At 38.4% G+C, this 24,444-nt stretch overlaps 1 pseudogene across 1 annotated transcript; it reads left to right on the forward strand.

Moving 5' to 3' along the window:
* The first annotated feature begins 4,336 nt into the window (after positions 1–4,336).
* Positions 4,337–18,885, forward strand: LOC309663353 (nucleophosmin pseudogene; annotated as a pseudogene). The gene has a single exon. The product of its transcript is annotated as a nucleophosmin pseudogene (transcript).
* Positions 18,886–24,444: the final 5,559 nt, after the last annotated feature.

Raw genomic sequence — 24,444 nt, forward strand, 5'->3', positions numbered from 1 at the left:
AATATCTTTTCAAAGAAAATTCAGATTATAGAACTGAAAGAAACCATGGAAGGTCCATGGTTCTTAACAGGGAATCGTATCAGTAATGCCATGGCATTTTAACTAATTGTTCAAAGGCAATAAAATGACTTTTTTCAAGTTTGAAACCAGATCTTTGGACACTGCAGCATTGGAAAGTGATCCTTCTTATTTTCTTCCTATTTGTCCAGCTTTTCTGAATTACTGCTCAGTCACCTCTTCAAAGGACATTCCTTATTATTCTCTCCACAAAGTGTATCTAGAATCTCTATATCCTGGTCAACTCTGCTAACCCAAAAAGTACATTTCCTCACTCCCAATCTCTGAGTAAATTTATCCCTATACACAGTATAAATTTTGTCTATTCATGTATTGGTTTTATTTTGACCTTCCCTTGCCTCTCTGTAGTGCATTGGTGTTCCTGTTAGTTTCTAACTTAGAAAAGCATTCGGTTTTATGTTAAGCTGTTTGTTTCAATGGGAAAATATGTTCCTGTGTCAGATTAGAAAATGATGGTTGCGCTTCCAAGCTAGACCACCAAAAACTATTTAATCTATAATTTACCTGAACCATGATGCTGATGCCCCTTTATCAATTATACCTCCATTCCACTGAATAAGCATTGACTAGGCATGCATTGGAAGATTCTGTTGTGTTCCTGATGTGGGACGCTAGCAACAAAAATTTCTCTTAACTTCAGTAGGAAGCATGACCACTGGCTGTAGAGTCAAAAAGGATTGCTGGGCATCAGTCTCAATGTTCACTCACTGTATTTGAAGTACCCCTGGTCCTCAGGAATATTCTTGTTTTGTGTTCAATAGACATCTATTCTGAAAAATAGTGTGTAGTGGATCTCAAACTAATGAAAGAATGAAAACATGGCAAAATTCAAGTGGGAGCAGTTAGTTCAGACAGTATTTCGTTTAGTAATTAAATGAGTGAGCCAAGGTAAGTCAGCCTGCAAACACAGACACCCCAACTGTTTCCTTTTCTTTAAAGTTAACAGCAGATATGTAGGGAGCATTAGGGCAACAGCAAAAGAGAAACCTAGAAGACTTCTCTAAATCTTGCCACTTCTCAAAATGGAAGTAAAAGAGTGTGGGGAGAAATTAAAAATGGAAAAGATAGAAAGTTTATCTGGGTGCCTTTGGTGAGAAGCAGGGTCAGTTCCTACAGCCTGGTTAGGATGTGATTTCTCCTGGTTCATTTGTAAATCATTATAGGAGGTTTTCCTAAAAGCAACAATGATGTTGCTGCTGTGTTATCAGTTTATATCACCTCATAAGCGAGAACATACCTGGACAAGATTAAAGACTCCAGGTCGCACTTACATTTCTAACCCTCTGCCAGCTGCCTCTCAAATTGCTTATAAGGTCACCAGCAATTAGGCGTGTTAAGTGTGGATAGCTCTGTGAAAATCCACTATCACTAATGAAAACAAATTCCAGTGTCTGGTCCAGTGTCAATGAGTCAATCACATCCTATTTGTAAGGAAAAGACAATAGTATTTATTGTGTGGACAGTGGTTCATTAACACACCTTTTTTTCAGAATATTAGTTTGTTTGCTTATAAGTGGACATATTCACTGCACAAAGACAAATGTTCTCATGCTGAACAGAAGGTAAACACTGTTCACAGAGTTTTCTCTCTTTGATGAGCTTTGCTGTATGGGTGGACTATGAAGGGTGATGGGGAAATAGGGAGAATGATTATGGAATAAGTAGCAAATGTTTCCTGGTAGTTGGTTTACATAAGATTAAATGCAATTACCTGTTCCTCTGACTCACTAAAAAGTTTCTCAGTCCAAGAGGCAAGGTCTGCACCTGGTATGTGAGGGAAGCCAAAGGCCTTTCTGATTACTTACCTGCCAGAATAGCCACATTAGCACAGATCATGTGAGTGGATTAATCCATCATCAACTGCAGTCATTTAAGAGAGAAAATTTCCCTAGAAAATAAATCAACCCTGTTGAGACAGGTGTTGTAATGGATGGTGAGTGCTCTAAAAAGGGAAAGAGTATTAACATTATAGGACTAGAGGATAGTTTCCTTAGTTATAAAAGCTTCTTGATCTAATAATTGGTTTATATTTTGGATTTTATCTGAAATAATATAAATATGGTTTGATGGTATAATGGAAAAGTAATGATTGAAATAATAGACAGTAGCCATCTTTCCATAGAGTTGAGGGTTTGTCCTACTGTTTTGTAAACCTGGTCGACAATTTCCTGAACATTATCATTAAAAAAAACAGAAAGATATATGGCCATTTGACAAAGACAACTATATAAACAAAGTTCTCTCTTTCAATATAAGCAAGACTGATACAGCTGGAAATATTCCCCTAAATTAGGAATATATATATATATATATATATATATATATATATATATATACATACACACACATATATATATATATAAAATGTGTGTGTGTAGGTGTGCATGCTGTGATATATGTTATATATGCTATATATGTAGCTATGATGAAAGCTACATCATTCTTGGGATATTGTTAACCATTGAAGTCCAAAGTCAGACTTGACCAAATGAAGAGAAGCCATGAGCAATTATCTAGCACTGGGAAAAGACAGAGCTTGGCATTGCAAAATCTGAGGTGAAGTCCCTGCCCAGTCCCTTGGGTTAGTCACTTAATCCCTCTAAGCTTCATTTTACCACATCTGTCAAATTAAGAATAACATGTTACTTCACAGGGTGTTTGGGCATTCAAATGCCATAATGGAAATGTATATACTTCATAAATTATAAAATGCTCTACAAATGTCATTTTAAGACATTTAAAACATTTGAAAAGTAATATCTGAGACAACTTCCTGGCTGAGCAGGGCTTTCAGGAATTATTTAAATAGAAGAGTATCAGAAATTGAACTTGGCATAATTAAGTATGAGATAGTCACAATTCATATGCACTTTCCAGGCCAATGTACTTACTCCATGATCCCCATGCCCTCTGGCTGCGGAAGACCTACTCTGTGGACCTGGAAGTCAAGGGGAAATTTTTCAGGCTCTTGAATGACCAGGGCTAGTTGGTTTCTTCACTTATTTTCTGTACTAGGCTCTGGAGATACAGAGAAGACTAATAGCCAAGGCACCTGCTCTTCTGGAGCTTAGAGTCTAGTAAGAGAGACACAACTTAATCAAGTAATTACCCAAATACATAAAAAGAGTGTAAAGCCTTTAAGAGTTCAGGTGGCTCTGAAGCATATGAAATATGGACTTGATCTATTTTAGTTTTGTCAGAAAGCTCTCCTGAGGAAGTAACATTTGGCCTAAAACATGACAGCAACAAGATGAAGTTGGGGCAGGGTAGAGAGGATGGTAGAGAGGGAACTGTTTTAACAAAGACATTGAGACAAAAAGAACTGAAAGGAGGATGTGTTGAAGGAGCCTGAGACTGGCAGCAGTAGAAGACACAAGCAGGAGCCAGTCTTTATCTAAGAGCAGAGAAGTGACAAGATTACTTTTTTGAAATAGTACTGTGGAGTGAATTGGTGGGCTGGGAGGTGAAAGTGAAAAACAGTAAGTTTGATTAACATGGAAAGTTTGATTCAACAGAGAGCACGTGCTAGCTTCAAAAGAGGTCTGGGCACCATCCCATACCTATGGATGTAAATTAAGAGAAAATGCTGATGAATAAGTCTTAAGGGGCTCCAACTTTTAAGGCCTCAATAGAGAAGGATAAGTCTAAAAAGAAGAGGTAGGAAGGTAAGAGGGACATTAAGAGCCGCCGGGGGGGTGGGGGGTGGGGCGGAAATGCTGCTGAGTGGTCAAGTAAGATGAAGACTGAAAAAATGCTCATTGGGTTTAGTGACATGGAGGCCATTAAGTCATTAGCAAGAACTATATTGGAGGAGAGATGGGGACAAATGTCAGTCAAAGAGTGAGAAGAAATGGTTATGAAAATTATAAGTAAAAGATTGTAGTAGCTGAGGGGGAACGATAGGGAAATATTGGGGGACATTTTATCCACCCCTCAAATCATGAGCCGGTCACTCAATCTATTAGTCTAGAATTTCTTTCTCCCTTAAATTTGGGGTGGTGTTGGTCCTTAGACAGTATTTGAAGAGAAGGATGGAGATTAGACTAATATATATATAGACTCCAAAATTTAAAAAATAAATAAGTAAACGGGTTATTCATTTCCTCACTACCCACTGTCAGCAAGCTCCACACCAGGATTTATGATTTCTAAAAGCGACTCTCAGTGGTATGGAGCTGGAAAGAAAGGAAAAACAAAGATGTAATATTTCTCCACATAAGTGTGGGGCTTCCCTCTCTTTCCAAGACTTCTTTGTCCTGTCCCCTCCTAACATCTCTTTTGGGTCCATTTCATCCATCTCTGTCTTAACTGGCTTGGAAACATCTCCTTCTATATTAGGCCCTAGACAGGTATGGCCCCAGGGGTTTGGGGGATACCACTGCCTTCTCTATCCCAGTCATCATTCCTCACTCCTTGTCCTCTCACGGTAGACAGACTTCCACCGAGCACCCAGCCTTTGGTGTTATGCTGGCCTGTGCCGAGGTTGATAGAGATGAGATTCCAGCCCCACTTGCTAGTCTGTCAGTTCCTCTCTGCCACTCACTGATAATAAACCACATACCACAGTTGGCAATTGGCACTTGTCTTGCGTGTCCTGCTGAGCCCAGCTCCCAGACAACATCTTACAGATCCTGATGCCTCTTCTTGGAAGTTTTCTTCTAGCTGAACCTAGATGTTGATGGGCAGTGTAGTATATTCTACAACTCAAATTATTTTTTAAAAAAGTAAATTTATTTTCCATTACTGACCTCATTTATTAACCAATTAACTCAAATAATTAGACTCCCTAAGGATCACCAATACATTATAAAATTAAAAATAATGTTTTTGAGAGTGTCCTGAAAGCCATTTCCCTTTTGCTGAGCATTCAGGTGACCCTTGAGCATAAAGATAAGGATTATGTCTGTGGGAAATGTGTTGGCATCTCTGTTTGAAATGAAACAATGACAGATAACTCGCACATGGTATCAATGTAGTTTCAAATTTTAAAAAATCCACAGCAGAAGTTAGAAAGTTGTACACTTTAAAATACAAAGCAGAAAAAAAAAATACAAAGCAGGACAGAAGACATGAACAGATGTTTCACTGATGAGGATATATGGATGGTAAATTAGCACATGAAAAGATATTAAACATAATTAGTTATCAGATAAATGCAGATTAAAATCACAATGAACTATCACTATATACCTATGAGAACAGCAAAAATAAAGTTAGTGACAACACCAAATGCCAGTAAATATGTGCAGAAAGTAGATCACACGTACATTGCTGGTAGGAAGCAAAAAGGTACAGCTGCCCTGGAAAACAACTTGGCAGTTTCTTACACAACTAAACAAGCAATACTATTCAACCCAGCAGTTACATTCTTGGGCATTTATCCTAAAGAAATTAACACTTATGTCCACACCAAAGTTGTACATGAATTTTCATTGCAGCCTTATTTGTAATAACCAAAAAGTTGGAACAGCCCAGATGTCCTTCAACAGATGAATAGTTACACAAACTGTGGTACATCCCTACCATGGGACACTACTCAACAACAAAGAGAAATGAACTACTGATACTTGCAACAACTTAGATGGACCTTCAGAGAATTATTCTGAGTGAAAAATGTCAATCCTAAAAGTTACATCATATATGAGTCCATTTACATAACATTTTTGAAATGACAAAATTTCGGAAATGCAGAGTGGATTCGTAGTTGCTAGGGGTTAGGGATGGGGGTGAGAGGTGTAGAAGGGAGAAAAGTGGGTATGGTATAAAAGGGCAACAGTATCTTGTTCAGTATCTTGACTGTGGTGACAGATGCAGGAAAACCTACACATGATAAAATTGTATAGAGCTAAACACACACACGCACCCACACAAATAAGTACAAGTAAAACTGGGGACATCTCAGTAAGATCAGTGGATTGCATTAATGTCCATATCATGGTTATGATGATACACTAGAGTTTGCAAAATGTTACCATAAAGAGAAACTGGGATCCCTCTGTATTACTGCTTACAACAGCATGTGCATCTATAACTATCTTAATTGAAAATTTCAAGTAAAAAAAGAAGGCAAAGCAAATTTTCTTATCACAGTCTTTATCACCATGAGTTTCTTCTCTTTGCGAGGTACTCCTCTAAGCAAAATGGTGATGAGCAGTGATCATTAGTAAGCACATGCTTTGCCACGTATAGGTTAAGACAGCTGTGTCAATAGGATAGCCTACCACATGAGCTGGAAAAATAGTTCAAGCAGTTTTTTATTCAGACAGTCAATGAGTACTTTATAGTCTTTTCAAATAACATCAGGAGCCAATTTACTATATGAAAACTGCAAGTATTAATTTTTCCCAAATCTTTTTTTTTCATAACCCACTTCTATGAAAATGTAAGTATGAATCTCCATCTGGGCAGGAGTTTGCAAAAGGCTCTACAACTTGCCTAGCAAAACTTTGACTTTGGTTCTTACCCACACAGTAATTAGGTGAGGAACTCCTATCCATTTATAACCCAGAATCTTGTGATTTCAGGAGCAGGTTTGGTTTTGAATTCTCTTCTCTGCTCCTCTTCTCGCAAGCTCATCTGGGACACCTGAATCCTGGGAGGGTGGCTCACTGCCCCAGCTTCTCATCAGTTTAACACTGTAGCCGTCAGATCACATTTTTAAAAATCCATTACTAAGTTACTCTAACACACACATACTTTCACAAGCCTATCTTAACATTTTACTTTCTATTTTAGAAAGGGTTATTATAAGAAATAGCCACATTAAGACTGTTTCTGCATTTCCTCAAACTATGAATTGAATGTGCTGTCTACCATATTATTAAATGTCTCCTATGTAATAATTCTTGCAATAAATTTCTCTCAGAGTATTGGTGAAAACAAAATGTCCCTTTGGGTACAAAGGTATAATTCCTGAGATTAGATCACGAGAAATATAGAATCTAATGTGATTTATTTTTGCCCTACCAAGAAACTCAGACCTAAGTTTTGTGCTCATTTACTATTTTTACCTAACTAGAGATATTTTCCTCTTCCTCATACCTATTTACTTCAATATAACTTGTCTTAAAGGTTGTACTTATTTAAATTTTATCAAAGATTTCTGCCAACTTAAGTTCATTTAATTCTAACAATTTAATAATAAAATCATTATACTACTACCTTAAGCATTATTTATTTTAATTCTTTTTACAAAAAGATAAACAATATACTCGAAAGAAATAGAACCAGCAAAAGGACACGTGCAGGATTACTTAATGTGTTTGTGTTTCCATTCATTTTAAAACTTAAGACTCAGGGATATTTAGTTCCCTATTTTAACAACTTCGTAGATTCTCTTGATCTAAGAAAAATTGATTGCTTGTATCTAAACTCAAATTGCCAAGGATAACTCATATAGTAGACATTTAAAAAAAAGAAAAAAAGCTCACCCTGCCAGAGATTCCTCCTAATAGTTTCTGGTCCTAAATAAAAGAAATGACTCATGTAAATGTATTTTCTGCTTAGGTGTAAGCAAAATCAACAAAGGAGGAAAACTTATGATCACTAAAAGTCATTATATTAGTAAAAAACTGACTAGGATACAAAAGTCACCATTGAAGGAATCTCATTTCTGATCTGCCAGTTTGCAAAGCAAAAGCTGGTGCCAAAGGACATCACACATATCTTGGCTTTATGTAGCCATCTTTTCTCTTACCCTCTATCAGGAGTCCAAGGACACGTTATAATTTTGTACTAGCTGGTCCAAGCTGGCAATCTCTTTTTCCCAATTTACCTCCATCTCTATTCCTTTCTTTTATATCAAAAGTGACTTCTACTGGAATTTCAGAGGAAGCTGGATAGAGACCACTGAGCCATGTGGCCTCCCAGCCTGATCCTTCCAGGGGCCATTTCATCTTGGGGCTCTCAGCTGTGGTTTTCTTTGTTTTCTTTCGACAGTAGTTCCCAAGATCAGCAGTTCCAGGTGGTTGATCACGGACACTTCTCTGGTTTACTACAGCCTTCCTTGATGATTGCTCTTGCAGGTGATAGTTCCAATCAATGATGATCATCCTGTTAAAAGTAGTGTCCCTCACTTTTGTACATGTCTACTATGACCCTATGTCTTAACTGAGGCTGACTTATTCATACAAATACATACAGTGCCCAGCAAAGAGAACCCAAGCAACATTACTCTGCTCGTTGCAAAAATTCCAGACCTAGACCCCTTTACTCATGTGCTTTTAGCTCCTCTTCGTCTTGTTCCTGGATTCTTAGATTCCTTCTTGACTTTTGGACCCATTAACTGGTTTGTTTGGTTTTTTTTTTTTTCTGATTTTGGCCCATAGCACTCTTTCTTACACACATGCTACAGACTAGCTCTCTGGATGCCTCTGATCCCTATGGTTAAATAGTAACTACCTTGTGTAATGTCCTACAGGCCTGTCTCACTCTCCCTTTGACCCCCATTATGCGGCCCTACAGTTCTTTCAGGGATTATATTCAAAGTCTCTTATGAATGCTAATTCCTATTCCTCTAGGGAAACTGCCCCTAGTAAAGGAGGGAGGACAATACTCAGAGCTGCTTCATAGACTTTCTCCTGCTCTTTTTGGAACCAGAGCCTAAGCCCACTCTTGTTGCAAATGAGTCCTCGGAATATTGGAGAATGTCCACCTAGGGGATGCTGTGTGGCGTCCATCACTTCCCTATGTCCAATTCAGATATGAAGGTAACTTGACCAAACACCCAAATTCCTTTTCATTTTTCTTGCTCACCCAAGGCACTCATCCAGGTTGGAGCACAGGAATATCCTTAGCTATTTCATAGTTCCCCAAGCTGGATCAATTTATTGGACTCTATTATTCAAAGTGGTCACCTCTTATACTGATAATTTTAACTATTCCACTTAGATGGTTCCAGTCACAATGCTCTCCTTTCAATTCCTCAAATACAGCAGACACATGGTAACAGGGCTTATTTGGCCTTACATGATCTAGCTTAGGCTCACTTCTCCATCCTCATCTTTTGCCACTTCCTTTCTCACTTCAGCCATGCTGAACTTGTTTCGGTTCCTTGAATGCTCTTACAGGGATCTGAGATTCACACTTATTTGTGATTTTGTCTGACCCTAGTTAACCCCCAGCTTTTATTAATCCTTAGAACAATACCACCTTAGCCCAAGTTTGGATCCTACGGTCTATCTGTGTGCATGCGTGGTGGCAAGCTGCAGAGTATCATGATTTAATGGGAATTAAAATTACATTTGTTTAGCATTTTTCAAAGTGTTTCCTGGTTACACCTGTTTACTTGATGGTCTCTACCATTAGACTGCACACTTTGTGAGATAAGAGGCTGTGACAACATGGTAGATGGTCAATTCATATTTGTTGAATGAATGAACTATCAAACTATAATTTTCCAATAAATCTCTTCAATGAAGTGTCTCACTTCCACTTAGATTGGTTATACTAGTTATATTCACGCTCTTGTGAACATGGAAATCCTACCCTGCTGGTGTTGCCTGACCCCATCTCCCTACATCACTCTTACAGCTGGATTTTAGCTGTTTCGACAGTGAGAAGTAAAATGGGGCTGCCTTGGTTTTATTAGTAAATTAATTTCCTGAAATGAGAAAAAAAAGCTCAGACAGCAGATACACCACCATGTTCACAGACTAAGCATGCAGTGTTCAATGAAAGGTACTTGAAAAGCCATTTCATTCTTTATTCTTATGTATGAAAATGTTGACTATGACAGTTTGTAGTCCAAAACACAGAAACCTCAAAGTTGGCAGAGAATGTTATCTGGAAGGCAATGTCTGACCAAATACTGAATTATTATCTCATTCCCAGGAAATGTCCTCCCTATCAGTAACTTTTGCTATGATTCTACCATAAGCTTCAAATTGACCGAATTTTCATAAACAGACTAATTTTTCTTCTTAAGGCAACTTTAAAAGCAAAGTTTTTGAGAGTAAGTGGAAATGGCACTATTAAAAAGATCTGAATAGTTTTTCCTCTGACCAAAGACATCCCCATTTTTGCTGAAATCACCAACCATGCTATGCTTTGCTTTTTTGCTCTCACTGAAATGTGTTTATATATCTTACTAAAATAGAAACACTGTAATCAGTTCCTTTGAAAAGGAAGTAAACACTAGCCCTTCCTTCACAAGAGGAGGTTCGTTCATAGGAACAAGTACTAGGAGTAAGTCCTGACCAAACTACAAGAAGCACTGACTCATTTTTTTTAAATCAGATTTTTATATGAGAATAGGTTTCAACCATTCCATAAGGTACAATACCTGTTGAGTAAAATACTAAATTTTTCTCAAAGTTTTTTCTTGAGTTTATTACATCTAATTAATAGATTCCTCTAATCAAACATTTGAAGAGATACCATTTTATTCTTCAACCTTTTAAGAATGAAAGAAATAATAATCATTTTAACCTCTAACTTCAAAAATCCAGATTACCTTTCAAATAGTTTTATCATTAATCAAGGCAACTGCCGAAGCAAATACTTTAATCCTAGTCAACGTCTTCAACTATTCAAAGATTGTCCTGAGACCTGAGATCAAAACAGATCCTAAAACTCTCAGGTCAGTTCTAAGATCCTGGAACATGCCTACCTCAAGGGCCAGTATAGTGAAATGGGGTGTGGGGTGGGGGGATGGTTTGGTAAAGTAGCAAGATCAGTCCTGTGGGAACAAGATACAGAAAAGAGAAGTGTTGATGGTAAGGAGGAAGAAAACATGGCAGATTCTAGTCTTGGGTTGAGCCATAGATTTCTTTTTTAACTGAGGTAACATTGGTTTATACCATTATATAAATTTCAAGTGAACAACATTATATTTCTACTTCTGTAAACACTACAGCATATTCACCACAAAAAATTTAGTTTCCATCCATCACCATACAGTTGACCCCCTTTACTCCTTTTGCCATCTCCCCTACCCCTTCCCCTCTGGTAACCATTACTCTGTTCTCAGTATCTACGTGTTTCTTTGGCTTGGTTTTCTCATTTATTTTGTTGTTCGTTTGTTTGTTATATTCCACATATGAGTGAAATCATATGATATTTGTCTTTCTCTGACTTATTTCATTTATCATAATATTTTCAAGGTCCATCCATGTTGTTGCAAATGGCAAGATTTCTCTTTTTTTATGGCCACTGGTATTCCATTGGATATATATTCCACTATTCTTTATCCTATCATCCATTGATGGGCACTTAGGTTTTTTCCATATCTCAGCTATTATAAAAGAATGCTGTGATGAACATAGGGTGCATATCTCTTTTCAAATTAGCATTTTTGTATTCTTTGGATAAATACCCAGAAGTGGAATAGCTGGATCATATGGTAGTTCTATTCTTAATTTTTTGAGGAATCTCCATACTGCTTTCCACAGAAGCCACAGACTATCTTAAGATATCAACCCAGAGAGAGATGTCTGGGATAGGTACCTCATCAGCTTTCCTGAGTTGTGACTGCAATTTGGCCAAGGAAGGCAAGCCCCAGTCATGGGTTGTTCTGCTTATTGCTTTGAGTAAAATGACCTCCTTTCTTACCTGTTGCACATGTCTATCATGTGTATTATCTAGTTATGTAGCTATTTTTTTAAGCTTCTTGAGGCAAGCATTTGTGTCTTATAATAGTCTGCACCACCATGCATCTGTGCCTGGCACAGAGCAATATGCAAAAAAAGATTCGTTAAATCAATGAATAAACTAATTTTTATAATACTTGAGGTTCAATGTAACAAATCACAGAGAAAAGCATGTCTTCAACATAGTTCAATCTGTACTGCTTATATTATGGACAATATACAATTTGTTACTTGATTAATATTTCTAAATGCATACATTTAAGGAAAACACTAATTCACCAACAGAAAATGCAAGGCAATATCTTCTCATTTGGAGTGTGCTGGTATTTAAATGGAACAATACTCAGCATTTTTAATTGCTTAGTTTGGGACCAATTCTGCTTTCTCATCTTTGCTAATCCTCATGTTTGTCACAGGCATAGTCATACTCTGTATTTATTCCACAATATTAGTTCATCTCTAAGCAAAATGTGGTGCTTCCCCTGTTTTACATCTTCTATTCCAGCTTCCTCCACAAAACATCTGTGCCAGGCACAGATGCATTGTGGTGCAGACTATTATAAGACATAAATACTTGCCTCAAGAAACTTAAAAAGATAGCTACATAACTAATAATACACAAGGTGTCTTTCACCTTCACCTTGTTCAACAAAATATTTATTAGTAATAAAAAATAATATTCATTGATCTTTATTATCCCTAGAACATGACAAGAAATGTTATATTATTTAACCTATAGAAACATTTTACTGATGAAAAAAGCCTGGAAGTTCAGTAGATTATATAAATTGTCTACAGTCATATAAATGTCAAAGCTACTGTCACTAATACCTAAATGGAACTAAAAAGAGGGGTCAATGTAGGAGAAATAGATTTGATATTGGCAGTTGATAGCACAGTGGTTAATTGTTGACAGGGTGGGAATGCATGAAATGACTATCTCAGAGAGAGAACATGAATGTGAATAAACAATTCCAAATTAATCCTGGGTGAACATTTAAGTGTCAGGATGAAGAAACAGGAAAGTGAGAGAAACTGAGAAGGAGCAGTAAAATAGGTGAGAAGAGAACTAAGAACCGGTAACACTGTAGAAATCAAGAAGAAAAAATGACCAATAGTGTTGCTGCTACAAAGAAGTCAAGGAAGTCGAGGACTGAAAACAGGTTCTGGATTTGTCAATTATAAAGTTATTAGCAATTCTAACCAGCATATTTTCTGAGGAGTTGTGGAGATAGAAGTCAATTTGCAAAGAGAGATCAGGAAGACAGAGAGAGCAAGTATAGACAAATCTTATACACATTTTGGTGTCAAAAGGAAGAAGATAAAGCAGTACAGTTGGCCCTCCATATCTGCGAGTTCCTCATCTGTAGATTCAATCAAACTTGGATAGAATGTATTGGAAAAAATTTCCAGAAAGTTCCAAAAAGTAAAACTTTGAACTTTCCACACACAGTGACTATTTACATAGCATTTACATTGTATTAGGTATTATAAGTAGTCTAGAGGTGATTTAAAGTATACAGGAGGCTGTGCATAGGTTATACATTACATAAGAACTTGAGCATCTGTGGATCTGGGTGTCTGAGGGGGTCCTGGAACCAACCTCCCCACAGATACCAAGGGATGACTATAGTTTGAGGCAAAGTCAGAATCAAGGGGAGATTCTTTTAGTCCTTTTTGGCTCTCTTTTTAAGAGGGAGGAGACAACACGTAGAACGTGAAGCCACCAATAACTGATTGAACGAAGTCCTAAAAGGGAGGGAAAGGATTCCCTTAGGGAGACAGAATGAGAGGAGGGAGTGGTGGGTGAAGTTATTCATGCTGGAAGGATAGGAAAGGGGAATAAATGGGCTTTATTGTATCCAAGACTTAAGAGATAAAGTGATACACTTAGAATGAGAAGATGAGTAGGATAAAGAGTTGCAGAAAATTTGAAAATATTTGGGACCATCCCAGTGAGGAAAAAGAAAGGCAACTTTAAAAAAAGAAAGAAAGAAAAGAACTATCTGGAAGCACTAAGTGCTCAGAGGGAGGGTGGACTCACCATAAATTCAATTTTCCCAACAGAACTCAGGTCAGCAAGTTTCCTGCCCACCATGGCTCTTAAAAACAACCACTCTTTCCAGTAAAATGAAGCTGAAGACGGGAAACCAGATTAGCCAGATTGGGGGACTGTACTCTCTGAAATAAACTACACTCAGGAAAAAGCAAGAGTTTCAAAACCAAATTGTGAGACAAAGTAAAGGCTTCTTTTCATCTTTACCCTCTCCACCCTCCAGTCACTACTTCTCCCAGAAGATATACATCCTTCACTTTCCTTCTCTTTCCCCTCACCTATCTTTCTCAAACCCGACCCAAACTGTGCCATCTATTAAAATCAAAACTGAAAAATGCATATGTGTTATTTTTGAATCTAAACATCCCATGATTAGAGAATATTTCATTTTTATTTCACATTGTCTCAGGTCAATGTGCCAGGTTCTTAAGCTTGTCACAAGTCTCAGAGATCATTCCCTAGAACTGCAAAACAAAGAATCCTGTGACAGAAATGCTGACAACATGGAAGGACTTTGTGATTTGCTGAGTTACTAATCATAACTTACAATTTTGAACATTTTATTTTGGAATTAAAATTCCATATCCTAACATGCCCATCTCTCTCTATATGGATTTAAAATCATTTAAAATCAACTTCCATATATGAATAAAATGGTAAACTATGTTTTCAAGTACCTCTCCCCCCACCATACACATTCAACTTTTTAAATGATCAATTTCTCATTAATTCAATCTTTTCTCATACTGAAAATTTACAGTAATTTAGAAATGGGTTAATTGTAAGTTTCCCTTTTGCACATCTTTCAAGAAGCAAATAAATAAACACAATTTCAAGGGTAATTTTTACTTGAATATATAAATTATGTTGACATTTGGAGTGAATATATGCTGATGGAAACATTTCTATGGTGAGGCAAATCAATGTCACATTGTCTAACTATAGATTTGCTGATCGTTCTTCAGTATTCGTTAAAAAGGACCTCTACTAGAATGCATGTTAACCTAGATCCAGGTCCTGTCTCTATTTGATAGTACAGCTGACCCTTGAGCAACAAGAATTTGAACTGCAAGTGTCTACATATATGCAGATTTTTTTCAACAGTAAACACTACAGTACTACATGATCCGTGGTTGGTAGTATCCACAGATGCCAAACCATTGATATGGATGAACCGCCTATACAGAAGACCAACTGTAAGTTATACCTGGATTTTCTTTTTTTTAAGGTATTTTTAAATTTTTTGTTTTATTTTATTTTTTTAAATTTATTTATCTTTGGCTGCATTGGGTCTTCGTTGCTGCGTGCGGACTTTCTCTAGTTGCACTGAGCGGGGGCTACTCTTCGTTGCGGTGCACAGGCTTCTCATTGCAGTGGCTTCTCTTGTTGTGGAGCATGGGCTCTAGGCACGTGGGCTTCCGTAGTTGTGGCACGTGGGCTCAGTAGTTGCGGTGCACGGGCTTAGTTGCTCTGCGGCACATGGGGTCATCCCGGACCAGGGCTCAAACCCGTGTCCCCTGCATTGGCAAGCGGATTCCTAACCACTGCACCACCACGGAAGTCCTTATACTTAGATTTTCAACTGCTCAGAGGCTTGGCTCTCCCAACCCCAAAGTTGTACAAGCGTCAATGTAATAAAATTGCATTCCTACTTAAATATTTTATTGATTTAAGTAGTACACTAATTCTAATCAGGCTTGATCCTAATTACTTAGTGTTTCAATATAATCTTATGTTTATTTTACTTCTACCTTTTAAAGTATATGTTATTTTTATTCCTAGGAAATTCCTTAAAATAAAACATTTATTTCACCAGTGTCAGTCTATAATGCTTCTTTAATGTCAGATCAGAGGTAGTGTTTCAAAAGGAACAGTTCTCAAAAGCCGTGACAGTTCCTGCCACAGAGCTGAGCTAAAATGAAGACTCCCCACCAGGCAAAAATTTTAAAGCCTAGTCTGAGATATTTTCTGTACTTAAAAGTAAGAAACTACATTGGCTTTAAAAAACAACAAAAACAACTTTATTATTTACATTTTGCATTAATTAAGACAGGGTATCTGTTATTTATTGACATATATAATTGTTTAATGGAATTTTACTATACGTTGAACTTATTTGAAACAACCTAACTTTCTCTTCTGTCTATTTCAGAGTAATTGCCTAACAATGACCTCTCTAAGTTTGTAATTTCTGGAATCTGCACTAATTCTGTTCATCTCTGATAAAATGTTCCGATGCTTAGAATTCTCTCAGCCATTCTACAAACTTATTTATGCCGCAAATGTATATTGAGGACGTGCTATCTCTAACCAGGCGCTGTGCTGGATGTGATAATCCACAACATTGGCATTCTGTTCTGGAGGAACTGACATCTGGGTGAAGGATCCAGTCACGGACGAGAACCTGCGTGAAGCAAGATAACTTTAAAAAAGGAATACGCAGTATGCGACGGTGAGGGGAGCACCTATCACAACCTGGTGAGGTCAGTGTACCGGGCTGTTTTACAGGGGAGGTGATGCTGGGCTGAGCCCTAAAGGAAAGGGCTTTGAAGATCACTCACTTGTGCGAGGGAGGCGTGCCAGTGCAGGCAAAGGCCTGGGAACGTGATCTGCTGACAGCTATGAGGGTATGTTAGAGAGTCTATGTTGCTAGATTTTCAAGTGCATAGGAGAAGAGGAGGGGCTCATTCTCCCTGACTTTATAGTGATCGGAAGATTAGACTTTAGTCCTAAATTCAAATTGCTTCAACCTTAAAAACGTTTGTATCTAAGAGTTTGACTGAAGTCACAGTTCTTTTGTTCTTGAATGCAAGATGTTCTGGAAATGGTCTCTAACCAGGTCTTTCACTTTGGGACAGGAAATGTTCAAAGAGCAAAACTGTAAACCATGGAGTCCTTCTGAGGAGAAATGTTGTTTATGCACCAGAGGAAGCCAAGGCTCAGCGAGCTTGTGGGTTGAGGGAGAAGGAGATGGGGTTCAGGACCCTGGGTTCTTGCTTGTATGGCTCCAGACTGGAGTGATTGGGGAGGGCTGTCCCAGAAGTGTTTCCTAGTCATGAAGGAAAGTCGAACGAGAGGCTGTCTCCTTCCCGACTGTTTCACTTTTAACCCAACACAACAAATAGAAAGCAGATTCCCCAGACACTACAGAAGACGATAAACAGCCTGAGGAAAATCGGACATCTGCAAATCAGCATAGACTAGCTCTCAAATACTTTACATGAGTAACAAATTAAAACAGCAGCCAAGCAGGACATGGCAGATGGGGGACTGGGTGGAAAACAGAAGCCTGGGCCGAAGATAAGTACCTGATAAAACCATTCTTTTCAAAGAATGCCAAGAACTCAGATTTGAAGATTAGCCTTGTCAACTTCTTAAGTCTCTGATTCCTCTCAAGAAAAGATGTGATGAATAGATAAGAGTAAATTATAAGGAGTTTTTTAGTAGTTGTTTATAAGGTACTTAAAAGCAGTTCTTTTAAGCCTCTTAAATGTTTCAGTATCCTATTAATTTACGTTATATAGAAGATGACTGACTTAGCGAATGCACACACTGGTCCAGCCAATTATCACAAACCTCAAAGTAGTAGAGTCAAAACCAATGAGTCTATCCTGATGCATGTTAGCCCACACTGTTAATTTAGCATCTGAAGCTAGATTTAAAAGCAAAAAACCTATTACCCTTCATATGAGGCTCCATCAGTTATTAATTAAAGATTATGCATTCTGCTTTTCCCTGGTGTGATTCTGTCCTGCTCGACTGTTCCCTGGAACAGTAGTCTTTTATCTCCATCCACCTTCTCTCCCACCTAAGTGTGTGCCACCAACCCATGGAAGATTTGATGGACACGGACATGAGCCCCCTGGGGACCCAGAACTATCTTTTCAGTTGTGAACTAAAGGCCAACAAAGATTATCACTGTAAGGTGGATAATGATGAAAATGAGCACCGGTTATCTTCAAGAACGGTCAGCTTAGGGGCTGGCACAAAGGATGAATTGCACATTGTCAAAGCAGAGGAGATGAATTATGAAGGCGGTCCAATTAAAGTAACACTGGCAGCTTTGAAAATGTCTGTGCAGCCAATGGTTTCCCTTGGGGGCTTTGAAATAACACCACATGTGGTCTTATGGTTGAAGCGTGGTTCAGGGCCTGTGCATATTAGTAGACAGCACTTAGTAGCTGTGGAGGAAGATGCAGAGTCAGAAGATGAAGAGAAGGAGGATGTGAAACTCCTAAGTATACCTAGAAAGCGCTCTGCCCCTGGAAGTGGTAGCAAGTTTCCACAGAAAAAAGTAAAACTTGCTGCTGATGAAGATGAAGATGATGATGAAGATGACGATGATGATGATGACTTTAATGATGAGGAAGCTGAAGAAAAAGCTCCAGTAGAGAAGTCTGTATGAGATGCTCCAGCCAAAAATGCACAAAAATCAAACCAGAACTGAAAAGACTCAAAACCATCAACACCAAGATCAAAAGGTCAAGAATCCTTCAAAAAACAGGAAAAAACTCCTAAAACACCAAAAGGACCTAGCTCTGTAGAAGACATTAAAACAAAAATGCAAGCAAGTATAGAAAAAAGTGGTTCCCTTCCCAAAGTGGAAGCCAAATTCATCAATTATGTGAAGAATTGTTTCCAGATGACTGACCAGGAGGCTATTCAAGATCTCTGGCAGTGGAGTAAGTCTCTTTAAGAAAATAGTTTAAACAGTTTGTTAAAATTTTCCATCTTATTTCATTTCTGTAACAGTTGATATCTGGCTGTCCTTTTTATAATGCAGAGTGGGAACTTCTCCTACCGTGTCTGATAAATGTTGTCCAGGTTCCATTGCCAAGAATGTGTTGTCCAAAATGTCTGTTTAGTTTTTAAAGCTGGAACTCCACCCTTTGCTTGGTTTTAAGTATGTATGGAATGTTATGATAGGACATAGTAGTAGTGGTGATCAGACAAATGGAAATGGTGGGGAGACAAAAATATACATGTGAAATAAACTCAGTATTAAAAAAAGATTATGCATTCTTACACATTAAATACATATACACAAAGGCCTCTTTTTTTTTAATTAATTAATTAATTTATTTATTTATTTTGGCTGCGTTGGGTCTTCGTTGCGGTGCGCGGGCTTTCTCTAGTTGCGGCTAGCAGGGGCTACTCTTTGTTGCAGTGCGCGGGCTTCGCATTGCGGTGGCTTCTCTTGTCGTGGAGCACAGGCTCTAGGCACACGGGTTTCAGTAGCTGTGGCGTGTGGGCTCAGCAGTTGTGCCACACGGACCCTAGAGCGCAGGCTCAGTAGTTGTGGTGCATGGGCTTAGTTGCTGCGCAGCATGTGGGATCTTCCCGGACCGGGGCTCGAACCCATGTCCCCTGCACTGGCAGGCAGATTCTTAACCACTGGGCCACCAGGGAAGCCCACAAAGGCCTCTTTTTAAGACAAAAAAAAACCCAGTTATAAATAGACTGCAAAGTACGATGAACCTCCCTAGCCAATTGGCAGGGTGTTCCCTGTTGCAAAAACACCCCAGCAGAGGAGTCTGTCATCTGTTATGAGGCATCCAAGGATCTGAGTGCTTGGGAGGCAGAGCTCCTCTCTAGCTCTGAGAAGCCCAGCTCTGGCTGGGGGCCAAATCAAGAATTACTGTGAAGTTCTTGAAACCTACAGATACCAAAAAAAAAAAAAACCAAAAAAAACCTCTCAGATATTTTGTATTAAAAGTTTGGGGGGGCTTCCTTGGTCACCACAATGAGAAGCCCGCGCACCACAATGAAGAGTAGCCCCCGCTCGCCACAACTAGAGAAAGCCCACGTGCAGCAATGAAGACCCAACGTGGCCAAAAATAAATAAATAAATAAATAAATAAATAAATAAATAAATTTATTTAAAAAAAAAAAGAAGAAGAAAAGAAGAACATCTTCCTTAGAGATAAAAATGGCAGACACTCCTAACATCTAAATAACAAGTAAGACCCAACATCATTGAGGCTGCCAGCACAGAAATAATAAAAACAGTTCACATCCAAAAAGGTCTCTTTCACACCGAAGTTTTAAAAAGTCTCCCTTAAACAATGAGTTAGAGGAAATATGAAAATAAAAAAATAAAAAGTTTTGGGTAGAGTTCTAGAGACAGCAGACTCAAAACATAGGTGAGGCTCCAGCAAAGCTTGATGGTGGGGCGGATCAGTACACCTTGCTGCTGATTTAAAAACCTAATCTAGAGTATTGCCTCAAAATTAAGAATTAATACACTAATACAAACCTAAATTTGTAAAATTATTGTTGAACTCTGCTTCCTAAGAAAGATCTTTCAGGGTCCTTTGACTTGCTTAGTTCTTAAGGGCAGTATTAAATGGGATACTATCTTTGTCTAATGTAAATATGGTCACCATCTTATAATTGGGAGACATGAAGTCAGAGAGGTAAGGAATTTTCCTTATATCACAATGCGGAAAAATGAGTTTGTAATAGAATTCAAATATTTTCAACCAGTAACTAGAAATGACAACAATCATATAGCCAACTTTCTATTATCATGTTTTTTAATTCTTTCCATGACTTTTCGTGTTTCTTTGATTCTCCAACCTATAATGTAGGTACTACTGGCATTTACTGTTTTACGTGTGAGGAAACAAGCACAGAGTAGCTGCATAACTGCTCCAGTATCACACACAGCTGGTACATATGGAGGCAGGAGGGAATTTCATAGTCCACGCTCTTAACCACTGTACTTTTCACCCTTTATGTCTCTACCTACTTCCCCAAATAACAGTTTGTGGGTATTTTGTCTATCAGACACCATGAATGAACTCACCGTAGAGTAAGTCCTCCCTCTAGACTCAAAGGCAAAACAAAACCACGAGGGTGCCTTTTGGTCTAACAATCTGTGACCCAGGATCTGCTGAGAGGAGGCACCCCACTTACAATTCCTGCCACAGTCTCTGTGGTTCAGGGCCTCGACACCCCCCCAATCCCACCAGCATTCACATTAGTTGTCATCAAGCATTCTCTCCATGTACAACATTGTTTGTTTTGTAGAAACATAAAAACACATTTCAACCACCCATCTGTTGCTTAAATCTCTTCTATGATACCCTGGCCAAGTGGTCCAGAAATTTGAAACTTCCCATGGTAGCACATTCCATCCTGGTTGGCTTTCACTGAGAAACATCTTCCTCACGTTGAGAAAAAAAAAATCTGTCTGTAGCTTCCTTTTATTTTTTCCAGTTATAACTATTAGATCTAATCTGTTTGTTTGTTTTTATTTTGAGAATTTAATAAACATTACAGGCCCTACCCCCAGAAAAAATGTAGTCTGCAGCCATGCAAAAAAGCTGACAAGCAGACCTCCTAAGGCATATGATGGTCCGTGGGCCTTAAGCTTAGAAACCCTCTTCGATAATAACCCTTCAAATGCTGTATGGGGGAGAGCGTTCTTCCCCTCTGTACTGTGCACCGGGTCCAAGAAGGGACTTGTGTTCTTTTCCCCCCACTGAACTGCATCTGCTTAGATTTTGGTCATTCATTTCAGCCCATGGAGACCTTTCTGAACCCTGGTCTTGTGATCTAATCAATTCACTATCCCTCCTTCAAGTCATGAGGCTTCCTATGATACACAAGGAAGTGTGCACATTTAACAAACAGAATATAATCATATGCAGTTAAGTTTGCCACCCAGGAGACCTGCTTTTGTTCTGATTTCTTCAATGTTGGGTTAATTCAGGAATTAGACTAACCAACTCAGAGGATACGAAAACACATGAGAGCCACATGATTGAAGGTCTAGGTACTGATTGCAAAACTTCCTTTTACAGTCTAGTCTGTGACCTCAGGACACCCAAGTATTTTCCCAGGCCTAAAGCACCCCTGCAACTGTAGTCTTCCTAAATAAAACAGTGGCTGCCCAGGGGCTATCTCTTTGGCGTGAAGGATTCTCATGGCCAGCAACTTTACAAATGCCATGTTGGGTATTAGGGTTTTTTTTAATGATTTAATTTACTTGTTTTTAAATGAATTTTTTCATGCTTCGAGAGTAGCTTCTAGTGTTCTAGCATTTTGTGGACAACTTCACATTGATCCTGTCCAAGTACTTTGTAGATTTTATAAATTAAATCATATCACTTCTAGTGTTTGTCATTTCATAACTAAGAGTTTTAATATAGCCAGCATTGTGGAAGAAGATTGAAAAAGATTTGAGTCAGAGGACCCCACTCTGTCATTAACTAACCAAGTGATCACAAGCAGTTCTTCTATCCTTTCTGGGCCTCTTATTTCTCATGTGTAAAAGGAGGGAGCTGGGTTACTTCTTCTGTAAAGTCTCCTGCAGTTTTCAATATCGTTTTATTCTAATTTTGTTAAATTAGATGGATGTCCTGAAGCATCAGAACCAATACAAATAGCAGTATCTGGATTCCTTTCTGTGCCTTAAACTTCAAGGCTGAAAGTATGATTTTAATACACAAGGGCTACCACAAAACATCCTTTCACTATATTAGTGACGCATGGTAGGTCACAGGACACAATCTCTCTATTCCAATGATTCCTAAACTTTGGAAACACCTAGGGAATTTTAAAAATTGATGATGCCTAGATCTCACCCCCAAATATTCCAATTTAATTGGGAAAGAGTGAGACCACCTGGACCAGCAGAATTATAAAAACTTCTCCAGTTTAGAACCACTGCTCCAGTCCATAGTTTTCAATTCTGAATGCTTGCAAGAATCACCTGATAAATTTTCAAAGTCTACCAATGCCTAGATCCACTCCCAGATTCTGATTCAGTTGGCCTGTGGGACCAGGGCATTGACATGTTTTTAAACTCTGCAGGTGACTGTAATATGTAGACAGGGTTGGGAACTACTCTAATCTCTACCTCACAAGTTCCTTCTAGTTGATCGTCCTGACATGCTACTCCATCTCACACTGGCTGTTCATCAAATGAAAAAACTTTGGACCTAGTTACAAGATACAGCTCCACCTCCACTATATCAACCTGGTGTCATAACTTCCTGCTTTTGCTCGAGGACCATAACATCTTATCTTGTCAATTAACAAGTGCTCCCTGTTATGTGACCTGAATTGCCCAGCTATGAGCTCTCAAATGATTCTTTCAGATTGTAGTAACACTTCCTTCTATCAATTTCTGTCTGCTTTATGCATCAGTTTTCCATAGTACCTTGAATGCCTTTGCCCACTAGTCCAAACTTCCTCTGCATCCTGGATTATCCTGATAAAATTTCTCCTATGATCCCAACTAACTACTATTAAATGGAGTCTAAAGGACATACCCACCTGAAAAAAAATCTGCCTATTTTCTCCAACAGCTAACCAATGCTAGGCATATATAGCAAGGGAATTGGACACACACACACACACACACACACACACACACACACATACAATTTCTAAAACTGTAACACTTTCTTCCATTCAACACTGGCTTCAGTTCTGGACAGGTACCTTAAGAAACACAAGAATCAATCTTGGAAAAGTGCAAAGATGAGAACTGTACATTTTCAAGGGAATTAAGAAGTTACCAAAAGAAGGTGAAAGCAAAGATTAGACCCTCAGTCTAGAAAAATGAAAGCTGACGGTGAATCATTTTTAAATCGTGACTAAAATAGTATTATTTTCTCAAATATGGAACATAGAAGCTGAAAGAACAATGTTCTAGGAAAAATAAAAGATAATACTGCATAGTAAGTATAAAACAAAATTATAAGGAGCTTATACAGGTTAAAGATAAATAGGTTCTTTGACGGCTTAGATAAACTTGATAAATGAGATAAAATGGGTTTTTCAGTAAGTAAGAAAAATTACTTAACATTTGGGGGGGGGACTTTATCAGTTTTTAAAGTACTTTCATACACATGTTTTTTATTCAAGTCTTGTAAAAAATCAGAAGTTAGAGCTGTTCTGAGAACATTCTGAACATTTTGAGGCCAGTATTACAAAGGTATCCAACATCTTCCACAAAAGCTCCTTTGAGATGCTGTCTGATACTGGGCTGGCCAGATATTCGCTCTAGAGGCATTTATATTCTTTATGACCAGATTCATGGATTTACCATGAATCTAATGAAACTTTAAGCTTTAATCACTTCTCTTGCAAGGGTTTTTTCCAAGTCTTAAGTGGAGCCCTGACAGTAGGTTCCCATGGTTGTATGTGTTTGTCAAATAGCAAAAGTAAGTTGTTATCATCTGTTGTGACTTTTTTTCTTCATCCTGAATATTTATTTTCGTACATACTCTGTATTGGAAACTTTATATTCTTTTTCTTAAATATGGAATGTGGTGCCCCTCCTGCTTATGAGCTATTATTGCTAAGTCATAGCATCCTGCTACCCACCGCAAGGCCATCAATATCCTCCTCTTTGTCTTTTAACCTTCCTTCTCCATTAACACTCAGCCTTTGAGTTTCAGCTGTTCCTTGCTCTCTCCTCGGCCATATTCCTCCTTTCTGATGACCGTCCCCTCACAGGGAATGTCTTCCCAAGGAAGACTCAGAGTATCAGGTAAAGCTTTCCAGTTATTCCCTTTCTCTTCCCTGGACCAGCTCTCCTCCTTTTCCTCAACCTTGGAGAAGGTTCTCAGTGTGAGAGAACTCAGTTTCTACTTGGAACTCTCTCTGCCGTGTCCTCCCAGCTTTGCCCTTTCATTTCAGTCACACACCCTTCTCCTGCTCCTCAGAACCTTTCTTGCTGCCTTTGCCCACACTCAGCACCTTCAG

Source organism: Balaenoptera physalus, assembly GCF_965194825.1.
Source record: "Balaenoptera physalus genome assembly, chromosome: 6".
NCBI classification, from domain to species: Eukaryota; Metazoa; Chordata; class Mammalia; order Artiodactyla; family Balaenopteridae; genus Balaenoptera; species Balaenoptera physalus.